We start from the raw sequence: 26315 nt of genomic DNA on the forward strand, positions 1-26315 counted from the left end.
GCTTTACAGTGACGTAAGATCTGAATAGCCTGAGGCGTTTACAAAAATTAAAGTGAAATTCCGTGCATGAGTAAAAAACGACCTCCAATTTAGATTTTGATTGAAAGAAATTTGTGAAAGTATTATTATATATATCGTCTATGTAAGTCATGTTGCGTAAAATGTAATAATTTATTATCAACAGTTTCGTAGATATGGTGGTTTTGAAGTTAGCTTTCCTCGTTGACGAGTCAAAGGCTTGCACTGCCCAGAGTTCGAGTCTGGCCGGCCAATGAAGAATTAGAGACTTTATTTCTGGTGATAGAAATTATTTTCGCTATAATGTGGATTCCACACAATGTTGTAGGTCCCGTCGCTAGGTAACCAATTGGTTCTAGCCACGTAATAAGTTCTCTTCGGCCAGCTCCCAGGAGAGCTGTTAATCAGCTCAGTGGTCTGGTTAAACTAAGGTATAATACTAACTTGTGGTTAGCTGCCTCATTGCACAAAAGTCAAACCTATCCTGTTATTCCCGTTCGTCCTCCCGATTCTCTAACCGCTTAGATTGAAAGCCACTTCAAAGTTGCGCCAAAACTCAGTCTGTCGCCCACAGAGGTTTTTCGTAATCGTCATTAACCACCAAAATGAAAGGTCAGAGAAGCCCGAGTGACCTCTTCTCTCATTCACCTGACAACTCGGAACCCTTTACAGATTTCTGCATTCTGCAGCATTCTCGCGCCATCCTTCGCCTGTTTACCAATGCATTGCCGCGTAATTTCCCCCTTAACTCTTTCCCTTTCAAAAATTTACGAGGCAACGACGGACGCGCTCTATTCACGTAGACCTGTTTTTACACCAGGCCAGTCGCGTTTGCATAGTGAAACATTCATCTTAAGCCTGAAAAATGTACTTATGAAAAATTCCCTTTGCTCGTGTAGTTCCAGCATTCTGCGCACTTAACTCTTGATAGTTCCAGACTCCAAAAAATCCACTTGTTTTTCCCTCCGTCTGTCTGTTTTGTCTGTTAGTGGGTATCTCACGCTTCAAGATACTTTAGTTAAACTAAATACATAGGTAGACCACGATGCTTAGACGTGCGTGGAGGGATGTCGCCAGTCTGTCCTGTACATTATTGTTACGTAAAACTTGTCATCGCTCTTGAACTAGGATAAGTAGAGATTTGATACTGAAATGTATTATTACGTAAAACTTGTCATCGCTCTTAAACTAGAATAGATAGAGATTTGATACTGAAATGGAAACTCCACTAATGACACCAAGTATTGTGACTTTGCGACATTAATCATGCCGTTATTAGAAATAGTTTTCTTAGGGAGCATCCGTGTTTCACAAACTCATCTTGCCGGGAGTCTATTTACGTTTGAAAGAACCATGACGATGCCTTCTTCAGCATATATATCGGAATGTTCTACGGAAGACTTGGTGGGACGCCGGTCGGGCGCAGGTATTACAGTAGAAATGCTCTCCACCCATAATGCCTGTTCAGCTCGTAAAAGTTTGCTATAATTGCTGCTCGTTCATCCAGCTGTCTCCTTCCTTTATAGGTCGAATGGTTTCAAGCGAGAAAATGGACTGAACAATGAATATTCTTTGATGTTTATACCTACAATTGACATCTTCTATTAACAAGATGGCAAAAATGAAATAATCATCGGTTTAACTCAGTCATTTTTAGTTCACATACAGAAGGAGCTTAGTGCTCTCCCGGTGAATTGAAAACTAGGACTGTTGGCCCAGCGTTCGACTCTCCGACCGGCCAATGAAGGATTAGAGGAATTTATTTCTGGTGATAGAAATTCGTTTCTCGTCACAATGTGGTTCGGATTCCACAATAAGCTGTAGGTCCCGTTGCTAGGTAACCAGTTGGTTCTTAGCCACGTAAAATAAATCTAATCCTTCGAGCCAGCCCTAGGAGAGCTGTTAATCAGCTCAGTGGTCAGGTTAAACTAAGATGTACTCCTTGAAAACTAGGAAAAACAGCGGAATATGTCTGTTTTCTTTGCATATATGACAAAGGGAAAGGCAAAAATGATGATAAACAAAACGAACCCTTATCTTTGTTTCACCTTGCGCACTCTTTGTGTTGTTTCACCCCACCCTGAAGGGTAGATCTTACGCCACCCTCATGACAGTATCTCGTCTCTTCCCTGCCTCTCTCTCTCTCTAACTTTCCTCAGCCGTTAATCCTCTTCTCTTTCCCCTCCTGCAAGTCAAGTCACCTTTTGTAATTGTCGATTGTTTTTGGTGTCTTGGAAGAATTGTGTCTAGTGTTCAGCCAAGGCTTTATTTTTTTTTTGAGGTGAAATTAGCATTATAAACCTATAATGTAGATTAGATATAAAATTTAAATTATCCTACCACTGCAATCGAACTTAAAGATATTGATAGGGAAATATTATTATTATTATTATTATTATTATTATTATTATTATTATTATTATTATTTAAAAAATACTCATAATAGCACGAGTTTTAAAATGGGAGAGGTAAAATCCATGTTATTATATATATGTACATATATTTAAAGATAAATCAATATACTGTAGATAGCTTTCGGGAACTTGTTCGGTTCGCCTTTTCAATATTGATGTATCTTTAAATATATGTACATACGCATAACTGTGGATTTGCTTCTCTCTTATTATTATTATTATTATTATTATTATTATTATTATTATTATTATTATTATTATTATTAAGTGGTGTTTGTTTTGTGTGCATGTTTCGTACCTTGCGCTTTTTGTATAATAATGGTTTTGCATATTGTGGATAGACGTTACTCGCTTACGTCCTCGCTTACGTCCTCGCTTACGTCCTGGCCGGCGTTTATTAATCAGTGAGACTTCATCTCTCTGTCCGTTGTGCATGCGATATGTAAGAAGGGCAGTGTTCAAACATGGAAATCGAGCATTACTTGGTTTTCATGGCTTTGCATACCAAGTTGGCCTCTGTCCAGTGTGATGTGAGTCTTAAATGGTGTGAGTTACCTATAGCTGTGTGAACTACAGATATGTAAAGACTTTGGTGTAGATATGTTTTGTGCAGTTTCATGTAACAGTTCGTTTCTTTTTTTCTCAACTAGAGCCTCTCCTAGCCTGATGTTTCATGTCTACATTCGTGTGTTTGATGAGTAGATGAAATCTTATCTCTTAACAACGTTCCATTCATTTCTGTTGCTGGAAGGCCATGGGATTACAAAATTCTCTGAGTTAAAGATGTAGTCAGAAATGATAACAGGTATTCGTGGTGAATAAGGACGGGTGGGAAATGTCGGGAAGAAAGAGTCAAAACTTTCAGGCTTTGATCGTTTTTTTTTGGTTTCAGCATCGCTATTGTATAAAGTTTGATGTAGCTAAGTTGCTCGTATATCCTGAAAGGAAGGTGCGCGCTCACCACACTCATAATATTATATATATATATATATATATATATATATATATATATATATATATATATATATGTATATATATATATATATATATATATATATATATATATATATATATATATATATATCTTCTATATATATATGGCTAGCCACTTCCATATATGAGAACCTAACATAACACTCTGTATATGTCCTCAGGCTCCCCTTTGACCCTCTACTTCTCTAATAATGACTATTTAATATCCTGTCCCTTCATCCAATGAGAACCTAATACGGTGCCTTATATCTCTTCAGAGTTGATATCTTATCTTTATCTTCAAATGTTAAGGATTTATTATCCGAAGTCACTGTACTGTACCATGACTCATGCCCATAAATCAAATTACTAAAACCATTACCTTATAAATTTTGTTTTGTATGCACAGAAAATTAAGTATTATTCCAACATTTTTTAAGCATTCCCATTGCTGATGAGCCCTTTTTTAATATTTTCCATAAATTCTGTGCTCAGAGAACCATCCTATCTAAATAAGTACCTAAATATTTTAACTTTTCCACTCGCTTTACACCCATGCCTTCAATTAGACAATCCTGTGTATTTTCAGTATTCATATTGATGATCTTAGTTTTTCCACTATTTATAACCAAACCAACCTTTCGACCTTCACTCACTAGACAATCCAACACACTCTGCATCTTTTCTGGTCCCTCGCAGATCAAAACTATATTATCAACATAATCTAAGTCAAGAAGTTTCCAATTTTCTCCCCAGAGTATACCTGCATCCGTTTCTTTTAACCCTTCGCATAACGTAATCCAAGACCAAAACAAACAACAGGGGAGACAGAATGCCACCCTGAATCACACCAGACTTAACTTCAAATGGATCACTCAGACAACCATCTGCCATCACATTACAAGATGTGCCCTCATGTATGTTCATAATAACCCTCATAAACTTTTCCGGTATTCCGTAATACCACATCAGTCTCGAAATACTATCAAAGGCCTCTTCAAAATCAACAAACAAAGACTTAGCGGAGTTTTCATTTCATTTTGCTTGCTGCATTAAATGCCTAACAATGAAGATCTGATCACTGCAACCCATCCTCTCCTGGTGCCTTATAATTCTTTAATGTTCTATTGCCTTAACTACTTCTTCCAGCCTGATCTCACCTTCATCAATATTTAAATATATTCCTGAGCAGGCGGTATATCCTCTTCTGGGGAGACTGGTCTATTAAGAACTGTCTCAAAGTGCGCTTCATATAAATTACCTTTTTAGTCAATATCCCTGACCGGTACCGGTATCTCACACTTACCAGCACTGCCATTCAGCTCTCCAATTGCTTATATGCTATCCTTTGACTCTGACCATGATTTTTATTCATTAATTTTTCACTTTCCGCAACATTTACATTAACAGATCTTTTATCTCTCTTAGTTAGTCTTTCAACTTCTGAATCCAAACACAAGTACGATTTAGTTCTTCCTAATTCAAAATCTTCTTCATTAACAAAACGCATCTCACTCCTCAATTTTGTTAACGTATTATGTGACCTTATTTTTGTTCTAGCTATTATAATAACTAAACAGACTTACAAATAAACTCATGTTAAGCTTTACTATATGCTTGGGAAATAAAATCTTACCAACATTATTTAAATGAGCAGCAATTTTTTTTTTATCGGTTTCGAAACGAAATGCGCTTAATCCACACTTTAACAATTAACAAAGTACCTGAGATGATTCCGATTTTCTTTTGTCTTTGCCTAAATGGTGTAATTATTAATTGACTGTCGTAAATTCAATTAGGATAATGAAAGGATTTTGTCGGGTGAGGATGGAGAGTGCCTTATCCTGGTTACGACACTGACTTTAGAATACAACATCTCTTTTCCTTTGTGTATTTTTTTTCTTTTTTGTTTGTTCTGAGACACTGAAGTAACCTTGTGAAGACAGAGAAAGTATGCTCTGTAGACGCACCAAATAATGGCTTGCATGAAGTGATTGCAGGTGATACTGAAGATAAAGAGAGAGGGAGAGAGAGAGAGAGAGAGAGAGAGAGAGAGAGAGAGAGCGTAGCGTAGAGATGCACTCTCTGGCGACATCAGGCAACCTTTGCCCGAACAGGTGAGGAGGCACGCGCCACATTCTTTCAACCCGCAAACGTACTTTTCGTCGCATATTCTTAGCTTCGAGGGATAGGTAACTGCAAATGTGTCGTTGAACTGTTTGGTGGAGGCATCTTGCGTGCTTCTTTAAGCGTTATTTTTAGAGGACAGATTATGTCCATTGAAGCTCGTCTTCATAAATTTTGAAGTGGTGTTCCTCACTGGGCCTGCGCGCTGCCGAAAGTGAGAGAGAGAGGGAGAGAGAGAGAGTGGAGACGATGGTGAGCGAGGAAGATTCATTCAGTTGTGACGCGCGGTGATAGAGCGGTGGTGGCGTTGTGCTGGGTGGAGCGGTGGTGTGGTGGTGACACTGCCCCCAGGTCCGTATTTTGATCATGGTGCTCTTGACGTCATGTGAAATAGGATTGTTCTCTGTGCTTGATTCAGCCTTGCGATAAACGCTTTCAATAAGGAACCTCTAGCCTTTTTTTTTTTTCATTTGTATTGTTGTTATGTTTTCGTGTTTCGTTCGGAAAGGGTTGTGGGTAGACCCCCCACCGAGTGTCCTTTGGAACAGGTTGTATTGGGTGCAGGGCATTGGCATAAGTGTGTCAACCGGTGGCCACGGTTATTGACGGGGAAGAGGTAGGTGTGGAGGACCCAGGCCGAAGGGTAACAGACGGAACAAGATGCAGACGCCGCGAGAGGAGGGAGGCTGCGACAGTGTCACGAAAAAAGAATCAAAACAAATACAGTGAAAGCGACTGACACCCTCTCTCTTCTCTCTTCTCTTCTCCCTCTTCCCTCTCCTCTCTCCTTCCTCACGGCTTTCCTCTCCACTCCTCTTTCCTCATCATCTCTCTCCTCGTCGATTACCTTCTGCCGCTGGTGCTGTCTGCTCATGGCCTTGCCCTGCACGGGGGTCTGTCCACTATCTCCGCGCTCTGATGTGTTTTCCTCGTGGAACAGCGGCACGAACGCGAGGGCTGGTGTAGTCTCTGCTGTAAACATGGGATGACCTCCATCATGACTACATTGTACCGCATCGTAAGTGCTCGCATACCTTTGTCTCATCATTTTGTCTCATCATTTTGTCGTGTGCTGTAAACTACAGTTATTTTTATTTAGGTAAAATACGAAATGTACCTCGAAGTGACAAGCCACCGTTCAAATCTGTAGTTTTTTATATGTGTGGTTTCCACGTAAAATTAATCTTCAGCTTCTAAAAAGAATGGAAAATTTAAGAAAAAAGATTCAAAACAAGCTGTAAATAAATATCAGTCTACTAATAGTCTGAGTAAAAAAATATATATATATATATATATATATATATATATATATGTATATATATATATATATATATATATGTGTATACACAGTATATATATCAGCTAGTTATTAGGATTTTTTGTACTGTATTTTATAATTTCTTTAAATTCTCCTTGATAGTAAAGAGAATCGACATGACTTGTCTCTGAGGTTTTCATGATTTTGTCATAATCAATTTTTAATGCTCCTTATTCAGTAAATATTGTCCATGTGGAAAAATCGTGTATTTTATTCTTCTTGAATTGTGAAACTCAAGAGTTGATATATAGGGTATTCTGTTTGTATTTGTTTAGCAACCACTACATTGCTATTGTTGATGCTGAATGTGTTATAATGGTAAAAGACTAAATGCCAGGAAATTTATATATACCTTTGATTTATGTCGCATATTTATTCAAGTGGTGTATTTGTTCAAGAGATTCAATGGATTGATTCAAGAGACATTCAGTGGATTTATTTTTAAGTATTTATTACCTACGCAAACTTATGAAAATATCCTTGGCACTTAGTGAATTCTGACATATATAATTTTGTCAATCACTTGAACCGTTTTTATTTTGATACTGAATAGAATCGCTATGGAGCGAAAGAAACCAGGACGACAATATTTTCTATAGAAGTAGAAAATTTTAGGAAAATTCCTCTTTCTTTGACGCATAGGGATTTACATAAGTATTCTGCGTCTGGGTCAGATGCTTTTGAGATGCCCGCCAGAGAAGTGATTTGTATTCACGGTTGACCTCTGCAGTCAGGGGTTGCGTAGATTTGGAAGGGAGCGAGATAAAAACAGAAAGGCAAGGTTTCAGGAGAGAGAGAGAGAGAGAGAGAGAGAGAGAGAGAGAGAGAGAGAGAGAGAGAGAGAGAGAGAATATGTGAAGTGTAAAGGAAGCTAGAGACAGCTCAGAGATAGCAAGAAGTAATGGCAGTTGGGGGTTTATTCAGAAGAAAAGACGGCCCGAGAACAAAGCAACAGCAATGTGAGATGGTTTTCGATAAGGTGGCCGTGTGTAAGAGCTGGTTTATTTTGGAAATTTATTAAAGGAACATATGAAGAAAGTTCGTGGGAGCGCGCAAACACAGTCTTTGTTGACGTCACTGCCAAGGACACTGAGGGTGCAGAAAGTCGAAGAATGTCATATGGAGGGAGAGAACAGAGAAGTGACATCAAAAGGGAAACAATGGGGTTAAAAAAAAAAAATGATAAAAATGGAGTGGGTTGGGATGGTGACGGATAAAATGGAAAGATTTTGGGTTCTTTTTTGGAAGTGTAGGGAGACAAAAGGCAAAAAATGCTGTTGGAATTTTCGGGAATGACTGGGACTGAAAAGGTGATTGGGAGGAGGAAAATCATTGGAATGGAATGAAAGAAAGAATGAACGAGCGGGAACTGAACTCTACATAAGGAGTGTGAAACTAAATTGGAAAATGTCGCTCATAGACACAAATGCGTACAAACAGGTAGAAATATATACATACCCATAAATGTAATATATATATATATATATATATATATATATATATATATATATATATATATATATATATATATATATATATATATATATATATATATATATAAAAATTGTGTATGTAAATTTTTTAAGTTCTATTTAAGTGAATATACCAACAAGAAAACGGCATAACAATACAAGAACTAGGAAAATTCCATGATTGCAAAACATATAGTTATAAAAAGAAAACAATGCGTCTTATGAGTGAAACAACAGTACCATTAGGCAATCGTTTCGACAACAAAAGGGTCTGATTATAAATTACAAAAATGATTCTTGTGCCTTTTGGAGTCTCTGCATAACGTCTGAGGGGAAGTATGTTCATTTCTCAGAGGGCGTAAGTAAGAATGGTTGGTGGACAGACACGCAAAGAAGGAATAGGATGTCGGCAAGGAAATACGTGAGGAGAGAGAGAGAGAGAGAGAGAGAGAGAGAGAGAGAATACTAAGTGGCTCTATAAATGTGTTGGAATGAGAGAGTAATTCAGTCGGTCATAATGTGGCAGTGGATAGAGGGGTTGTGGGGAACCCAGCATCCACCTGTTAAGGCTGTGGTAGTATTTTTACCTAGAGGGCACAGCTTCCCGGATGTGTGTGTGTGTGTGTGTTCGTATGTCTGTATGTCGAAGTGTTGTGCTATTAAAGGTGTGTGGTGGCGGTAGCAATGGGGAGAGCGAAGTCGGTGGGGTGCATCCCTCCCTTTGTTGGTGGAGGGGTTTTGGAGGAGAATTGGTGGGGATTATGATGACATGCTGGTAAGGGGTGTGCAGTGGTCCCAGGGGAAGAAGGAGAATGTGGTGTAGAGGGTATGGTGTGTGTGCTGTGCCTAAGTCAGATGTGAACGGAACAAACGTTGGATGTTGAATGATGCGCGTATTGACGTTTCGTTGTTGATTGCCAAGATGAATGCGCAAGCTGACCTTCGTTTGTTTCCTGACGCCCGTATCGAAGAAATATTCATTTTGCTGTCTTGATGTGCTTCGGATTTCCATCATTGCTGCTTTCATGTAAAAAAAAAGTCGTTTTTGAAATCGTAGTAAACTCTCGATAGCGTCACACATTATACATAAGGATACAACAATCAAATTGTAGTTCTACTAAACCTGTTATAACTATACGGAGATTAGATGTCCGCGCGCGCCTACGACGAAGATTATCCCAACGGATAATGTTCGAAGCTGAAACGCCGAAGTCGCCTATTGTACATAGGGGCTATTTATGGGGTGGCTGGAGTGAGCAGCTATTTTTGTTCTCTAGGAACTACTGATTCATTGTCAGACGTACGGGTGTGCGGATGAGATTGATATGGTTAACTGTATTCATACACACACACGCACATATACATATGTGTGTGTGTGTAACTTTTGTCAGAAAGTCCTTAGAACAGCGCCTTTTTACATGAATTTCGTATTATCAGCGAAATACCAGGGAATCATCTTAGAAATGGCGAGAGAGTGTTTATTAGGGTGAAAACTGCGGTTAGCGGTCGCAACCAACATTTCTCTAGTTTTCGTTTTCGAGGGGCGTTCGTAAAAATCTCCAAATTCTTTTAATCTGATTGCTGAGAGAAGTCTTCCAACAGATCACCCACTGAGATGAAATCGACACGAATTTTCTCATTTGCTGTCGTTAACTTTAGTTGCAGTTTGAAATTGATCTAGAATTTTACTTAGGTCCATTCGGATGTAGATTTCTGTTTCTCTCCGGTAGCTTATTGTACTTCTTGAATTCAAAAAAAAAAAAAAAAAAAAAGAATGACCGCCCCGACTCCACAAGCTGAAAACTACGTCACAATTGTGATTTGTTGAACTTCCAGCACTTTCGAATATTAAAAAATCTGATTAAATTCTTTTAACCTATTCAAGGAGTGCTGTTGGAGTTTTATATGAATGGGCTTCTGATTTTGAAATTTACATATATATTTTTTCTCTTAATGTGTATCCTTTAGGTGTTATTTGCCCTTTCGTGTTCATATCTTAAAATCTCAATCATTTTATAAATCTAGTTAAAGAAAGAAGACCACTTTATGTGTGTGGCGTTTTATTCTTGTAAGTTGAATTCTAGAACGCCACAAACCGTAGCCGTAAATTAATCTAGAAAAGGTGTGAATTGAAAGTAAAGTAGGGTACGCACGTCGTCAAAAATGGCATTATAAGCAAAGGTCGAAACACCGTCCAGAATCTCGGACCGAGATGGATTAACGCATTCTGCAGACTTACGTAGGGGCCAGTGGTGAGTTTTCCCACCCGAGATTATCCCTGTTGCACAGAAATAGCTGATAGACACACCTTCCGTTCTCCAGTTATGGAGAGATGATTAGCGTTATAAGATATTTTATTAAATCAGATATAAACAGGAATGCATCGGGTAAAATGGTATCATGTACGACGATTAGTCCTGGAGGGAGAAAAATCGACATGGAAACAGGTAAAACTGGCTCTGCTTCGAAGGAAGCGGTAGCGTGTCTTTCCAGAGAGATTATGAGAGTCGTGGGAAGCAGAGGGTAGGAAAGATTTCAGTCTGCTTGGGAGGAATGCTGCGTACCAAGTGTTGAGCTGTGTTGGAGCTTAAATGTTTATGACTAATATATCACTGTTAAAATATAAATATGTAGTGGCACAGCCTCGCCTCTTCTCTTGCTGCATCTGTGTATGCAAATATGTATATATATATATATATATATATATATATATATATATATATATATATATATATATATATATATATATATATATATATATATATATATATATATATATATATATATATATATATATATATATATTATACTTGTTGGTCTTGTGGTTATGTAGTCCTGAGTTCGTCCTTCAAGCTGGTCTGACCCCACGGGACGACGAACTTATTATCAACTAAAAATTTCTTCTTGGTAAAATATATATAAAATATATTATTTTATAGAACCTTAATGTTTGTATATGAATCACGGTGATGTGATAAAATTTCATCTATATATATATATATATATATATAGAGAGAGTATATATATATATATATATACATATATATTTATATATATATATATATATATATATATATATATATATATATATATATATATATATATATATATATATACATACATATATGTGATCTTACTTGATCTTCTTAGATTACCGTTGTTTACTTGTGAATCTTTGGGAATCGAGTCGATGAAAATGACTGCTGTTTTTCACAGAGGAGACAGAAGTATCAGAATGCCCGGGAGTTAACATCCCTTTCAAAAGCCAAATGCCCTAGATCTTGTTTATCGCTTAAGACCGCTCACGAGTTTTATGATCTTTTGTGGTAGTAACCCGGATGGGGAACGAAGCATACCGGAACTGCGGCACTAAGAGTATAAAAAGAAAGCCTTAATCCAAACATGGTTTTGTATTGTTGCGCCTACCTTACAAAGTTCATTAATTGAAAATTTACTTGATAATTACAGCAAGAAGCCGACTTGGCCAGTGAAGAACTACATAACTGTGTGGGAGTGGATTATCTCTCTCTCTTAAACTGAGCTTTTAAAGTATTTTTAGGGGTCCCCATCTTCCATGTTTCCAGCAACGCCAACTATCGCTCATCGCTGAATTGGTCGACGCGGAGGTTTTGTGTTTTAGTTTCTTTTCTTGCCGTTATAATTTTGGCTCATTTCTTGTTGTGCCCCGTTATTATTTACAGTTTAATAATTGTAGAATCAGCTATATTTAGGTAATGTTCTTGTAGCAGTCATAGGACGAAAAAATAGGTAAACTCTTGTTCTGTTATTGTTGCATTTTATTTATAGCAGTAGAACCAATTTAAATTGTGTCTTTACTTGTCTTCTATTACTTAAATTTTAAAAATACGGCCAATTTTATCCGTTTCATCAAACCTTGTAAGAAGGTAGTCATTTCAGAGCAAATTATTAATCTTTCGGTTCATGGAAAAGAAATACTGTAAAGAAAAACGTGAAATGGTTCTTAAAAAGGATTTTAAGTCTGACTTGTGCTAGCTTGTTTTTTCTTTTCAGTTAGAGTAATTGTTCTTGAATATAGTTTGAAATATAATTTTTTTCGAATAATTCCTCTGTGTAATACACCCTCAAATGTAGTGTTTTTAGTAAATATCTCATCAATTTTCGAAGTGCTTACATTCCTTTTTTTGTTATTACGAGTATATCTCCTTAGTACCAATAGACACTCTTGAGAGAGAGAGATAAATGAGAGAGAGAGAGAGAGAGAGGAAATGAGAACGACTAGAATTACTTTTGTCAAAAGATTGAAGGTTTTTTTAGAGAAAATGCTTGTCGGTGTTGTTTCACACTCAAAAAGTGTTAATTATCCTTGGTTTTTACTCTTTTGGAATCTTCTGCAGAACGGGCAAAGTCCTTTAAAATCCTAGACATCCTGGGAAAATAAGGATTAGCCTAATATCCTTGGTTTTTTATTGCATAACCTTTTACTATTTCTTCCGGAATGTTTTCAGAATTTTGCGTTTTTTTTGCCTTATTTTATTGACGAAATTCATTAATTTTCTGTAATTTTTTTGTATTCTGGAACAGGAATCATTTTAATTGGATTTTGTATGTCTGGCAGATTTTTGTGAACATCATATATGCTTGTAAATCCCATACTTATTTATTTGTATACTTACCTGTTGACGAAACCGGTTACTGATAGAGAAACGATTAAATTACTCATAGTGTGTGGTACCTGGAGCGGATCCCTGGTATTAGAGAAATGCACCTTTCAGCAAAATTGTGGAGTCAGTAGCATGATCGCCGTGGGCTTTTCTTTGCCCAGAAAGAGTGATATTTAGGAATTATTGTGTTCCTTCGTCGGTTTTGCGGTGAAGAGTATTGGCCTGTCCACGCTAGCGGGCATGCCCGTGGGGCACTGGCAGCTCTTTACTATTGTCTCCACAGTTTTCAGTGTTACCAGACAATCACATCGCTCTGGCTCTCCATACCAGCCGGCCAGCAGTGGAACTGGGTTGTTGGGAACAGTGTTTGTCTGTCGGGCAGTGCCTGCCAGTGTGGACAGGGGCTTATGGTCTCACCGATCCAAACCCTTTCTCCTATTTCTTTGGGTTCTTCTGGTCAGGCTAGAAAAAGGCACTTGACTGTGCTTATTAATGTTTTTTTTTTTTTTTAAAGATATACTGATGCCGACCTGTGTGCGGACAGTTCAATAAAATAATTATGCGAAGGATTTCCTTTGCCCTTGAGGCTTGAGGGACATTTTGTTCTCATAAAAGTATTGCCGCTTCTTTTAGGCGACAGAGAAGAGAGACAGCGCCAAGTGGTCACCGGTACTGACCAGAAGTGATATTTTTAATATATATATATATATATATATATATATATATATATATATATATATATATATATATATATATATATGTATGTATGTATGCATGTATGTATATGTATATATAGATATATATATATATATATATATATATATATATATATATATATATATATATATATATATATATATATATATATATATATATATATATATATATATATATATATGTGTGTGTGTGTGTATATATGTATATATATACAGTATATACTGTATATATATTATATGTATTGGTTGGTTGTTGTTTGTCATCGTTATCAGTATAACAGTATACATTTTATGGTATTATGTGATAAAAATCAGTTTTAGTGGGTGTTTATTATTTTTAGGGATACCTGGGGTCGAATTGCTGGCACTGTTTCTTGTTAAATTTTTGCCCAAATACTCAATTAACGTATAAGTAAAGTCTAATATGTACAAAATTTAGGTGAATGAAAGAAGTTTGTTTGTTTAAGATACGTTATCCCGCTTTATATACTTTAATATTGAAGGAAAAGCGTGAAATGTTCAAATTAAATTACCGAGATTATTCATGCACTGGATCACGAGGGATATATAATATGGCTGGAGGGGAGAAACAGTATGTAAAAAGAACTGTGGATTTGAAACTCACGAGATTTCTTGAATTTAATTTTATTTCTGTTATAAATTTATATCATGCAATGCTTGTGAATAAGTGCAGTATATATGTGCACAAATCTGTTAAACTGACACAAAGAAATAAAAAATGGTTGGACCGTTTTGTACGTGATGTGATGTACACTGTACGGATCCTCGATGTAAACCCTTTTCTGTTTACACTTGGAGAGTAGAATAAGGTTCTTGTTTATTTCTCGAATGAAGGCAAATTCCTCTACAAAGGGAAACAGCAGTGGAGCCATCAGTATCAACATGGCATAATAATATCAAATGTTACGTTTATAGTTCCTGGAAGAAGACATTTCTGAAATTTCTCAAGAGTAATATAGAAACTGTAGGGACGAACCAAGGTTATTCTTATTCACCAAGATTTCCTTAAGAAAGGTTAAAAAATAAAATTACCATAGTATTATTTCACACTGTTATAAAAATAATAGCTGGCCATTATGAATAGATAAAAGAAATTCCTGAGGGGACGACGGAAAATTTTCTTTTGTTAGCGCCCCCCCTTTTTTTTTTTTTTAACTGCATACATATTCCTCCTCCTCCTCCTCCTCCTCTTCCTCCCCTCCTCCTCCTCAGTAGTTAGTTTTGTTGCCAAAATTTTTTTTTTTCTCCCGAAGGGGTGCGTTTGCCCTTGGGCATGATAAGCACGAACAAATGTTCGCTGCGGGACGTCGTTGGCTTTTGGTGCAAGTTTCGTGCACAAAGGCTGACTGAGATTATTTGCATAAGCAAAACTACTACAGTGGTTTGTCAACAGTTGAGATTTGGCTAGGTGTGCTAAGTTGCCGCCCGGTGCACGCCTTATTCTCTATGTATATTATATATATATATATATATATATATATATATATATATATATATATATATATATATATATATATGAATGTATAAATATACTATATATATAAATGTGTATATAAAATATTTATATTTATATATGTAGACATTCATTTTATATGTATGTATATACATTTGCATACATACATCCAACCATACACACACACACAAACACACACATATATATATATATATGATATATATATATATATATTTATTATATATACATTTTATATATATATAATATATATATATATATATATATATATATATATATATAACACCATTATGGGAGAAACTTGAGATTGGAGATTGAGGTATTACAAAACGATGTACTTTTAAACGGCAATAATAGAAGTATGTGAAGCAATCGCTATGGCTATGGGTTCATTTCGGCATTGTGCATACGCTGTCTCAAGGTGCAACGCTATATGTGTAAGTTTAATATGGTTGATATATATTATATATATATATATATATATATATATATATATATATATATATATATATATATATATATGTATGTATGCAGTAATAACTCACGGTCCCATTTGCCGAGCTGGTTATTGAAGGTGCAAATGGTAAATTTTTACTTTCCCGAGAATGTTACACACCCATGGCGCTAATTGTGGCCATGTGTGTCTGTGTGGCGTGAGCAAGATGGTTGAGCAAACTTTTTCCTCTTGAGAACAACAGACCGTATCGTCAGAAAGTGTTGTTTTTGTGAATAATTTGTCTTCTTAAATTAAATAACGTTAGCTGTTATGTAACATGAAGAGAATTTGAAATGTATTGCTTATTATTTATATTATCAGTTTTGGCAGATTCGTGTGGTTATTGTCAAAATTATGGTCATTTTTAAGAAAAATTTCTGCAGAGCGTCGAGCATTATCTGACCACAATTTTAATTCATATTTAAATGTACACGAAAGAAGTCGGAAAATGATTCAGTAATCTCTCTCTCTCTCTCTCTCTCCATGAGACCACCAATAAAGTTATAGTTAATGCCGCAGTGACGGCGTCACATCCGTTTTGGGAGGCAGTCAGCGCGGTGGTACCTTTTTGATCTTTCTTGCTAATCTTATTTACTAACATATCATTTCCCCGTCATTTTAGAGGAGCCGTGCACGACGGCCTTACTGGCGTTGGGAGGAGTGGTTAATTGGCTTCCATTAGCCAAAGTTTACCAATTTAGAGAGTTTGTTTTTGTTATTGTAATTTGGTCGGTTAAGTGTAAAATAGGAAGTTGCGGTTTCTTAAAACCTTTAGTATGAAGCGTTGAAACTCTCTGTTATCTTTTTCTTTTGGAAATCACTTTTACTCATGAAGGATCGGTTTTCTTAACGATGTGAAAGTAGAGGTGATAATTGTGGGAACAGAACCCCTGCGATAAGCACTGGCTGAACGGGAGGCTACGTGGCCTGTGGATATTGCTTCTATGAAAATGTGCCGGTTATTTTTCTGCGTATTGAATTGTCGAGGATCTAAAGAAAAACTGATCACGATGAATTTCAGCGGTTTTGACGACGATAGTCCGGTTATTCGTATGCAGTTGCTTGAGGAAATTTATTTTAGCTTGTCAAGCGAATTAATATTCTACATATTTCGTGAGGATCATTCCGGCAAGCTGAAAAGTATTGCAATAATAATAATGACAAAATGAGCCACCCTTGGCGGGGTGGATGTAACCAGTACAGTATTGTATACGCGAATTATGTAACGCAGGAGATAATGTGACATTCCCCTTTTCACCTTTTTTGCTGTGAGCTTTTGTGAGACATTGCCCCTTGGTCTTTGCTACTGGCATTATCTCTTCCTCCGAGCGAAAATCACGTTTCCTGGTATGAGCCTCTGTGTTTACACCAGATGTCGCATGTGACACCTGCACCAACAGTCAGTTGATAGTAGTGGCAATACCATAGAAAGAGCGTTGTGTTCTGTTTAGTGTAGGAAACAAAAGAATCCTTTTTTACTCATAATTTAAGCATATTTGAGGTAACGCAGACAACTAAGCCTGGGTGGTACAGGTGTTGTTTTTAAAACTGGCATGATGTGACTTGGACAGAAAACTGTATAAAAGTGTCCCGAATGTTTTGGGATCGATTTTGTCTAAAGCGTTGATATAGCAATTTTGTATTAAGATAATAATAAAATATTAATAATAATAATAATAATGTATATTGGATTTATATTATATACAGTCCTCTCTATTTCCTTGAAACTTTCTCACAGGGGTCCCACTACAGGTATCTGTCCTGTGAGTCATTCTGTCTATGATCATGCTGAGGAGAGACTTGGCGAAACGTGAGTTTAATTAAAGAGGACATTTCAAGTTTTTCAGTACACTACGTAGTGTCCTGTACCTCAGTGGATGATTATTATTATTATTATTATTATTATTATTATTATTATTATTATTATGTACCAAAAAAATATTTCGTTGAGGGAGTAATCTAGATGGCTAACGGAAAATAAAAAATTTTATACAACACTTAGACCATTTTCAAGACTTAACATTTTCGAAGTGTTTGTATAGTTTTTCATGATATATAAATAGGTTATTTTACATAAAAATAATCTGACGTGTGAAGTGTAGGTACTCTAGCTCTCTCATTAGTGTTTTTCTTGATTCGGTTTAAGAGTACGGCTCTCGAGATACTAAAACTGTACCTTTTTCAAGTGCTGACCCTCGTCTAATTAGGAACTGTAGGTAGAGAAAGATTCTTCTTTTTTCTTCATTAAACGTTTCTGGGCAAATTCCTCTAAAATCTAGAGTACATTGAATCTTGTATTTTACAAGAATATTTTTATTTTAATTATTAGAGAACTGGATTAGGGTTAGTTGTACGTTTATTTCGTAATGATTTTAGTAGATTTTTTTTATTGCAGATCTGACATCCTCTTGGTCAACTCTTGTCTTATAAGTGTTCGACTTTTTCAAGAATGAATTGAAAAAAAAGGTTGCACCTTCGTTTTTATTAAAGCATCGGAAAACGAATGAAAGTATATTGTTCCTCTGTAGAAGAGTAATTTTTTGTTCCAGAAATAATGAGAGAAATTATGCTTCTGCGAAGGTAGCCTGTAGTGCTTGAGTAACAGATTTCTCCTAGGAGAATGAGTGGAAGATATTCATAAGGGAAGCCCCATTAGGTAATGCTTCCTGGGTCTCATATTTGCTTATAACTTGGATTACGGTGGAATTAAGAGTTGTTCATGAAAATAGAGATGACAGATATCCGAAGTCAGACAATATTGCAGTATCAGTGGCAGAGAATGAGGAAGAATTATTCCATTAAATGTAAGAACAATGTTTATTGTAAGGATAATTTTTTTATGTGTACAGATTCCTAATAGAAACAGGGAAAGCATCTTAGATGTGGGAATTATGTTCTTTGTAGAATTTATTAGAACAAAAAAAAAAAAAAAAACATGAGACATTTTTGTAACTGATGGGTAGGAATTGGAAGGAAACCTTTCAGCTTGAATTGATACCTTGCTTTTCCCATAGAAACAGGAACATTGCACTTATTGTGGTACTTGATTTATGCAGTCGAACGAAGATTTTTAATTTGCTTATATTTCTGAACTAATGGTGAGTTGTAACGTTGTAAATATTTATATGAAAAAAAATTGTAACGAGTAGAGTTTTAGCTTATTTTGATACCATAGTTGAAAAGTCTAAACATCCATATTAACCGAATGCGTACTTTTAATATTTTTCTTTTCCGAAGGAGAGAGAATCAATTCCACATCGTATATGATGTTCTCAGAAAATTAAGTCATTGAACAAGTTCCATCTACTGGCGCTGAACTAGAGGAATAAGTTGGATTTTTCGACTCTGGCAGGAAGCACTATGTACATCATAAGGGGAGCGTCAGTTTATGTCGCAAAAACATTTTTATTGTAAACCTTTTTTTTACCTTTGTTTATTCTTGTTTCAGAGAAGAGGCTTCCGATTTACGTACTTTTGTTAACATATATTGTTCTTGTAATGAAACTGAAGTTTTCGTATCTCCCAAGAGCATGGTTGCACATGATAATATAGAGGGCCAGCACTGCGAATTAAGGCTAAATAGCGTAAAATAAATTGAAAAATTCTCAAATATTTCGTATTAAGGAATTTTTCAGTTTGTTTGATTCATAATCGCTTCTTTAGTTGTTCTCAGGTTCTTCAGAATAACTTTTTATTTCTGATGAATTTTGGTAATCTAGATGCTGATTAACACACATGAAACTTTTAATTTTCTTTGAATACATGAGATATTCAAATAGGAAATAATATCAGCAATTGATATATTTTAAAAAAAGGTATCCTAAAAACTTGTGTGATAACCTTTCTCCAGCATCTGATCTCTCAGACGTAGAAATTGACTCTTTACTCCTCTCTGTAGATTCCCTCTCTCTCTCCAGACGAAATGAATTTTAATTTAGATTCTCTAGGAAGGACACGTATGAAGGCTTTTCTCTGGGGAAAATTAATTTTAAAATTTCTTATTCTTTTTTTCGCACAGGAGTTGTTAGGTTGAAGGAAGCCCATTACAGATTTTTTGTATCTAAATCAGGATCTAATGTTGTGATTTTAGTTGTTTGGCGGACGAACGTTTGATATTGCATAATGCAGCAGCCTATGACAGGAGTTATTCTAATTGGAAAGATTAGGCAAATTGTATTCGACCAGTACAGTAACGGAAGAACACTTCTGACGTGTCGTTATTTTTATTTAAAATAACCTAATATTACATGAATAAGACCTATATAAAACTTCGAATTTGGAACGCGAATAGTAAGAACTCATTATAAAATACAGCTGAGAAAATGAGGAGCAAATGCAATGTTGTATAAGGTCCAGTTCATATATCGACCTCATTTTTGACAGAAGCTAAGTAATTCTTTTGAAGCAGCGTCCTAGGCCGTTCTGTTGACAAGAGAGAAAGTTTGGGCTGTTGGCATTAACCGACATAATAGGGACGACGTCTTTTGAATTGGACTTGGTAATTGAAAGTTGCATCCTAATCTTCGTGAATAATCGTGTCTTGACTTCTAGGAGCACCTCATTACAGTAATCAAATGTTGCCTAATGTTTAGAGAGAGGAAAGGCAGAGATTTTTTCGTCTTTGATTAACTGAGAATCCTTAAATTCTCATTTTTCTCTTTACTCTTAATTTCTTGTAGTTGGTGGTTTTTTCGGGCTTCACTAACAATGCCATTTCTCCCCGCAATTCTGGATTATTTAACCTTTACTACCTTATTTTATTTAGTATTTTTTAGCTGAGTTTCCTCTGTAGATTATTCAGCCTCCTTTTAATTTCAGAAATGTCTGAACACTTCTCTCAGTCTCTCATTGCAATATGCTCGCATATCAACTGTCTGTCAAACGGTTTGTGGTTTTAGAATTTCATTTATTTATTTTTCCAGTTATGTAAGTGTTTGCATTTTCACTTATTTAAGTTTTTACATTTTCAGTGATTCAAGTGTTTGCATTTTTCAGCGATCTCCAAGCTTCTTGCATTTTCAGCATTTTGCATTGTGACTTTAAGTGTTTGCATTTTCAGTTATTTCAGCGTTTGCGTTTTCAGTTATTTAAGTGAATTTTCAGTGATTTAAGTGTTTACATTTTCATTTACTTAAGTGTTTGCATTTTCAGTTATTAAAGTGTTTACATTTTGAGTTATTTAAGTGTAAAGTTTGACTTCTGATTAATTTTGATATTTTTTGATATTTTTTCATGTAAGGCTGAAATATGTGCTTAATTTCAATGACGAAGAAGAATCAGTGTTGAATAATCTCTCTCTCTCTCTTCTCTCTCTCTCTCTCTCTCTCTCTCTCTCTCTGTAGGTGCAAATACATTTAGAAAAGCTGTTAATGTAATGGCTGTTTCATGTCAGCTCTTGCTGCGTTTGCGTGCAGTTCAGACATGTAGAATTTTAGGGTTTGACTTTGTCCTGTTTTGAAAATTGCTTAAACGTACGTTTTATTTTCATATTGTAATGACTTCAGTTATTTGTTTTTTTTTTTATTTTGATTAATGGAATACCTGTTAATGTCAGTGTATTTGATGCTGTTGATTTTTAAGCTTTTTTTAATATTGGTGAAGCAAAGAGGAAATCCCTAACAAGTTAGAAAATCTTTCATGTTCTTTCACGATGTTGAGTAAAGATCCACTCTTGGGTATTCAGTGGTGAATTTGTATATACGAGTCACTGCACTAATTAAATAAGAAAATAGAACGAAATGCGAAAGACTCGCTGTTTTCCATTAACCTTTGGATTTTAATAATGGTATCATGGACCCTAGTAAACTCAGAACAGCCAGTTTGAATATATTCGAGATTGAAGCCAAATGTGTCCGGTTGTGACTGAAACACTGGATCACCTTTGGTATACATTTGGGAATCTTTTATGAAGTTACACTGGTTTTATGCTCTATTATTGCACATTATTTGTATACCTTTGTTACACTTTGGTTTTATGTTACTGGTTTTATTTATTGCACATTATATGGCACGCGTTATGGTGTTTGTGAATAATTTCAAATGACGTTATCACTAGACGTTACCCTTCAGTATCCGCCGACGACGGAAAGAATAAATGTTGTCGAGAAAATAAGATTCCTTTAATGGGGACGAGGGACTATAAAAAAAGAACTTTAGGCTTTTTCGCCTGTGCTGTGTCGACAGCGTTTATGGACCCATGTTATGCCGAATGCTGGGAATAAAAGAGAACAGATGGGAAATGAGCGCGGTTATTGCGCAAAACTTCGTCTTGCTTTTGGCCTGGAGCTAAGAGATAATTGGTCTATTATCTCACCTGCTGAGGCATCGTGACTTGATTATTGCTCCTTTTCTTTTCTCTCCGGCTTTTTCATTGAAATGGATTTGCGTAAGTGGCGAGATTTTATTCGTGTTCCGTCGCGCGGTCGTCTGGGTTATAGAAATTAAACTTATCAAAAGGTTGGTTTTTTACTTCCCAAGTCCGTGTATTTTTAGATATGAAAATGTGCGTGAATGGGTGTCGATGGGTACGATCTTGCTTGCAAGAAATGAATGGTTTTTCTAAAGTTTTTATAATCTTGTGTTAAAATGCACGAGCGCGAATAGCATTCTCTCATGAGGAAAAATCGTGTTAATTGAAATCTCTTCTATTTCTCATAAAGTATAATTGAACGTGTCCATTTACTCATAAGTCTGGAAAACCATCGCCTCTTGACCAATGCGTTGATCGGTCTTGGGAGCAGTAGGTACTCCTGCCTCATAACTGAAAAATACTTGTAAGGGTCAAGCTAAAATTCCAGTGTGCCAAGTCGTGAGTGTGTTTTGGGCGCTTTTTATGGTACTGTGGATACGCTCTGTGCTTGGAAAAACCTCACGTTATCCCAGGTCTGTGCTGTAAAAACTACAGCACTTAAAATACCTCTGTTATGGGTGCAGTAGATCACACCAGTAAAATATCGTTGGTTGTATCCCTGAAATCATGGAAGACATTAGTACCTCAGGTAATTTGGGAGACATTTTCCACTCCTGAAATTAGAACAAAAGATTCCAGCTATCTGAATCAGTCATTGATATGATAACATTGCTTAAATATTTTGAAATGAGATGAGTTAAGAGCTATTCAAACCTAATCCTTGATGTTAAACCCATGAAATTGGTTTAATTATGCACGAATGCTCATGTAAGCTCTGACAAAGTTTATTAAAAAGTTTTGGTAACTAAGATGTATTTTTGTAATGAAAACAAGGGAACAGAGCTGAACTTTATATCCCTGTAAATGAGTAATAAGGTCTGGTATTTTTCGTTCGTCTTTTATGTTTGTTCTTTTTTATTATCTTCTGTCTTGTAGTTTGTCGTTCTCATTTTCTCGTCTGTTGTTCACGCGATGATCGTTTCTGGTGTTTTCTTGGTTGGTTCTCGCTAACGAATTTTTAAACAACTCTTAAGTCAAGGTTTTGCTTTCCAGGTGTCCAGCCAGTTCCGAAACCATTATTTTGCTGTATTATTGGTGTTAAATAGCATACAGTCATGGGGCTTATTTTAGGCTGTTCTGTAATTCACGTCCGGAGCCCCGGACTTGGTACGCGGTCTTAAGTATTTTATTGATGATGTCTTTGTGACGGATGATTTTGATTTTGCCTAATATCATTTTGCTTAGTTAATATCTCTCTCTCTTCTATATATATATATATATATATATATATATATATATATATATATATATATATATTATTAAACAACGAGTTCCCTCACTGAATTGTCAAACAACCGTTGCACCCTTGTATTTGTTCTAACTCTCTGCCTTTTTCGAAATTTCAGTTTTGTGTGTGTGTTTTATACTTAGTGTGTCCTGGCCTCTGGATTGCAGGTTACCCTCCAGTGATTTTTATGTGCATCTGTATTTAAGTATGTTGTCTGGTTTTTATATTTTGTTTTAAATGCGTCTGTGTTTGAGAGTGTTGTCTGTTCTGATAATTTTATCTTTTATGTTCTATTTTTATAAATTTTCCTAGCTTGCTCTCTACGTTTTTAAAGTAGAGTCTTGTATATAACTCTTTTAATTAATTTATATTAATATCTTGTATTTTATTGTCGTAGATTCCTGATGATGTGATTAAGAATCATGAAACGTTTGGATTAAATGTTACTGTGTCATCTGCTTCTGTGTTCCTGCCCTGATCTTGATGCAAATATATATATATATATATATATATATATATATATATATATATATATATATATATATATATATATGTGTGTATGTATGTATATATATCCATATATGTATGTAAAAGTGTGTAAAGTGTATTACGTCAACTCACAAAGATTAAATATTCCTTCAAAGTCTAAACTCATCCCATTTAAAGAAGGGATGTTGCCTTACGTAAACGCAGCTCTTCATCTGCTGTCCTCAGGAAGTCTCCAACCAGGTAAGTCTTGCCTTGCTTATGAATTAGGAAGAGAACATCGATTCCCAACACGGAAGACCCCACGTGATTGATATCGTGCACCAGGTATGAGTGTCGCTCAGTCGTCCTGCACCACTGTTACTGATAGAGCATATTGCCTTGCTATGGAAATATTAATCTTTACCATCGCCATGCAGAAGTAACGCTCCCTGAAATGCCGAGCCACCGTGTTTTCAAGGGTCAGATATATTTGTTATGAAACCTATTTCACTTGTGCATTTACAAAGAGTAGTCGTGAGATGATGTAATGTATTTTTGGTATGTAAGATCTCATAGAGTAACCTAACAGTATTATCATGATTGCATTAATGTGATTTTTGGTTCTGCTTGCAAGTGGTTTACCGCTTCCCTTCGTGACATGTTAATCTTCCATAGCGGGTAATCTTTGGTGCTGTGCGCGGCATACACATCGTACACACATACCCACATACACACATACACACATACAGAGAGAGAGAGAGAGAGAGAGAGAGGTCACTCTAGTGGGTTCATCACTGCCAACGAGCTATTAACTCTGTGTATTTAGACTTCCTCATTTATGTAGCGTCCCCGATCTATTGCATAGTTGCCTGAGAATGTGTGTTGTCTTGAGCAGTTGTTTACACGTGCTTGATTGTCAGCGGAGGCTGTCTGCAGCATATTCTGCATATATAGTGATGGAATCGACGGAGAGCAACAATACTTCGATGAATACCAATGGCCCTGTTAAGTGAAAATTAGTTTTCAATTTCAATATATACGTGAAGATATCTGTATAAAAGGAATTCATTACGACAGTAATCACACATACGCTATATATATATATATATATATATATATATATATATATATATATATATATATATATATATATATATATATATATTATATATATATATATATATATATATATATATATATATAGTATATATATATATATATATATGTATATATATATATGTATATATACTTGTAAGTATTGACAACAAAAAGTGTGTATTTATGTGCACAGCAATTATATGGTAAAATTCTTCTCTTCGGTTCCAAGTGTATTATTATTTTTTACTATAGTTATTTCACTGAAAATTTCCGAATATTTCAATGTAAATTTCCGAATGTTATCAGTATGAAGAAAGAGATACATGAATATTGGTGCTGTTAATGTTGTCAACAAAATATTCATGGAAATAGCTTCCTCTTTTGTACGGATCAGGAATCCGCTTTTTAGCTGATTTCCAAATATGATACACAAAAAGGAAAAATATGTTCCACGTACGGTAAGCTGTTAGTAATTTCACCGATGCAGGCAAGACATGGGAAATGCTACATTGCGATTCCTGACACAAATCCAAGTGGTTCCCACTGAACAAAATTCCAGCCACCGGAAAGCTCCATAAACAAACTACTGTGGGCGGTTTTGCTCTTTGGTATTCTGTTCTGGTGTTGGTTTTGCGGCTAAATGTTTGTTCAGCTGCAAAGTTGTATTTGTGTAACGGAAGTATGGCATTAATTCACGAGGGATGCCGGCTCTTATTGGATTGGGAAGGATGTTCGTGTAGTTCTGGCCTTTTCTAGTCCTGCTGACAGCAACCTGGTTGGTCTTCGGGTGCATTATAGATATGGCGATGTTCGGAACCTTCATCTTTCGTCGTTCTTCGTCCACATGCTCGTCCCTGATCGTCCTCGTCATTTTCTAGTCGTCCTGCCTTTATTGTGATATCCGATTTTGTTGCGTCTCCTTTTTTGTATTTATTTCCAAGAACCGTAGGAATATATGATCAAGGGGATGCCGTATGCGTAAGCAGTGCTTAACCTTTATTAATAGTCATATATATTTGTATATATATACATATACATATACATATATATAACGTATATACACATATACAGTTAGTACATATATATATATATATATATATATATATATATATATATATGTGGGTGTAGGTGTGTGTGGTGTACACACACACACAAACTTGCATAACGTTCAGGACAAGATTCACTCTGTGCCTCTTGTTCTTCAGAGATGATGTCCCACACAAGACATTGATTGCAGCACGCATAAACATTTGCCACGGGAACGGGAAACGCAACTGGGTCACTGTGCAATACGTCCCTCGAGCCCTTCTCATTAAGTCGTCGAATAAAGAAAAAGAAAAATGCGATTTGTAATGAGCTAAATGGGATTTCTGGTTGGAATGCG

The 26315-nt window shown here is 35.8% G+C and overlaps 1 protein-coding gene across 1 annotated transcript in view; it reads left to right on the forward strand.

The window, feature by feature from the left end:
* The first annotated feature begins 5801 nt into the window (after positions 1 to 5801).
* Positions 5802 to 26315, forward strand: part of LOC136833955 (eye-specific diacylglycerol kinase-like) — an 850760-nt gene continuing 830246 nt past the window's right edge. The window contains exons 1-2 of the mRNA XM_067096233.1: positions 5802 to 5882; positions 6472 to 6549. The gene's annotated coding sequence lies outside the window, so the exon portion shown is untranslated. The remainder of the gene's footprint in view (positions 5883 to 6471; positions 6550 to 26315) is intronic.

The sequence above is a fragment of the Macrobrachium rosenbergii genome, chromosome 52 (assembly GCF_040412425.1).
Source record: "Macrobrachium rosenbergii isolate ZJJX-2024 chromosome 52, ASM4041242v1, whole genome shotgun sequence".
NCBI classification, from domain to species: Eukaryota; Metazoa; Arthropoda; class Malacostraca; order Decapoda; family Palaemonidae; genus Macrobrachium; species Macrobrachium rosenbergii.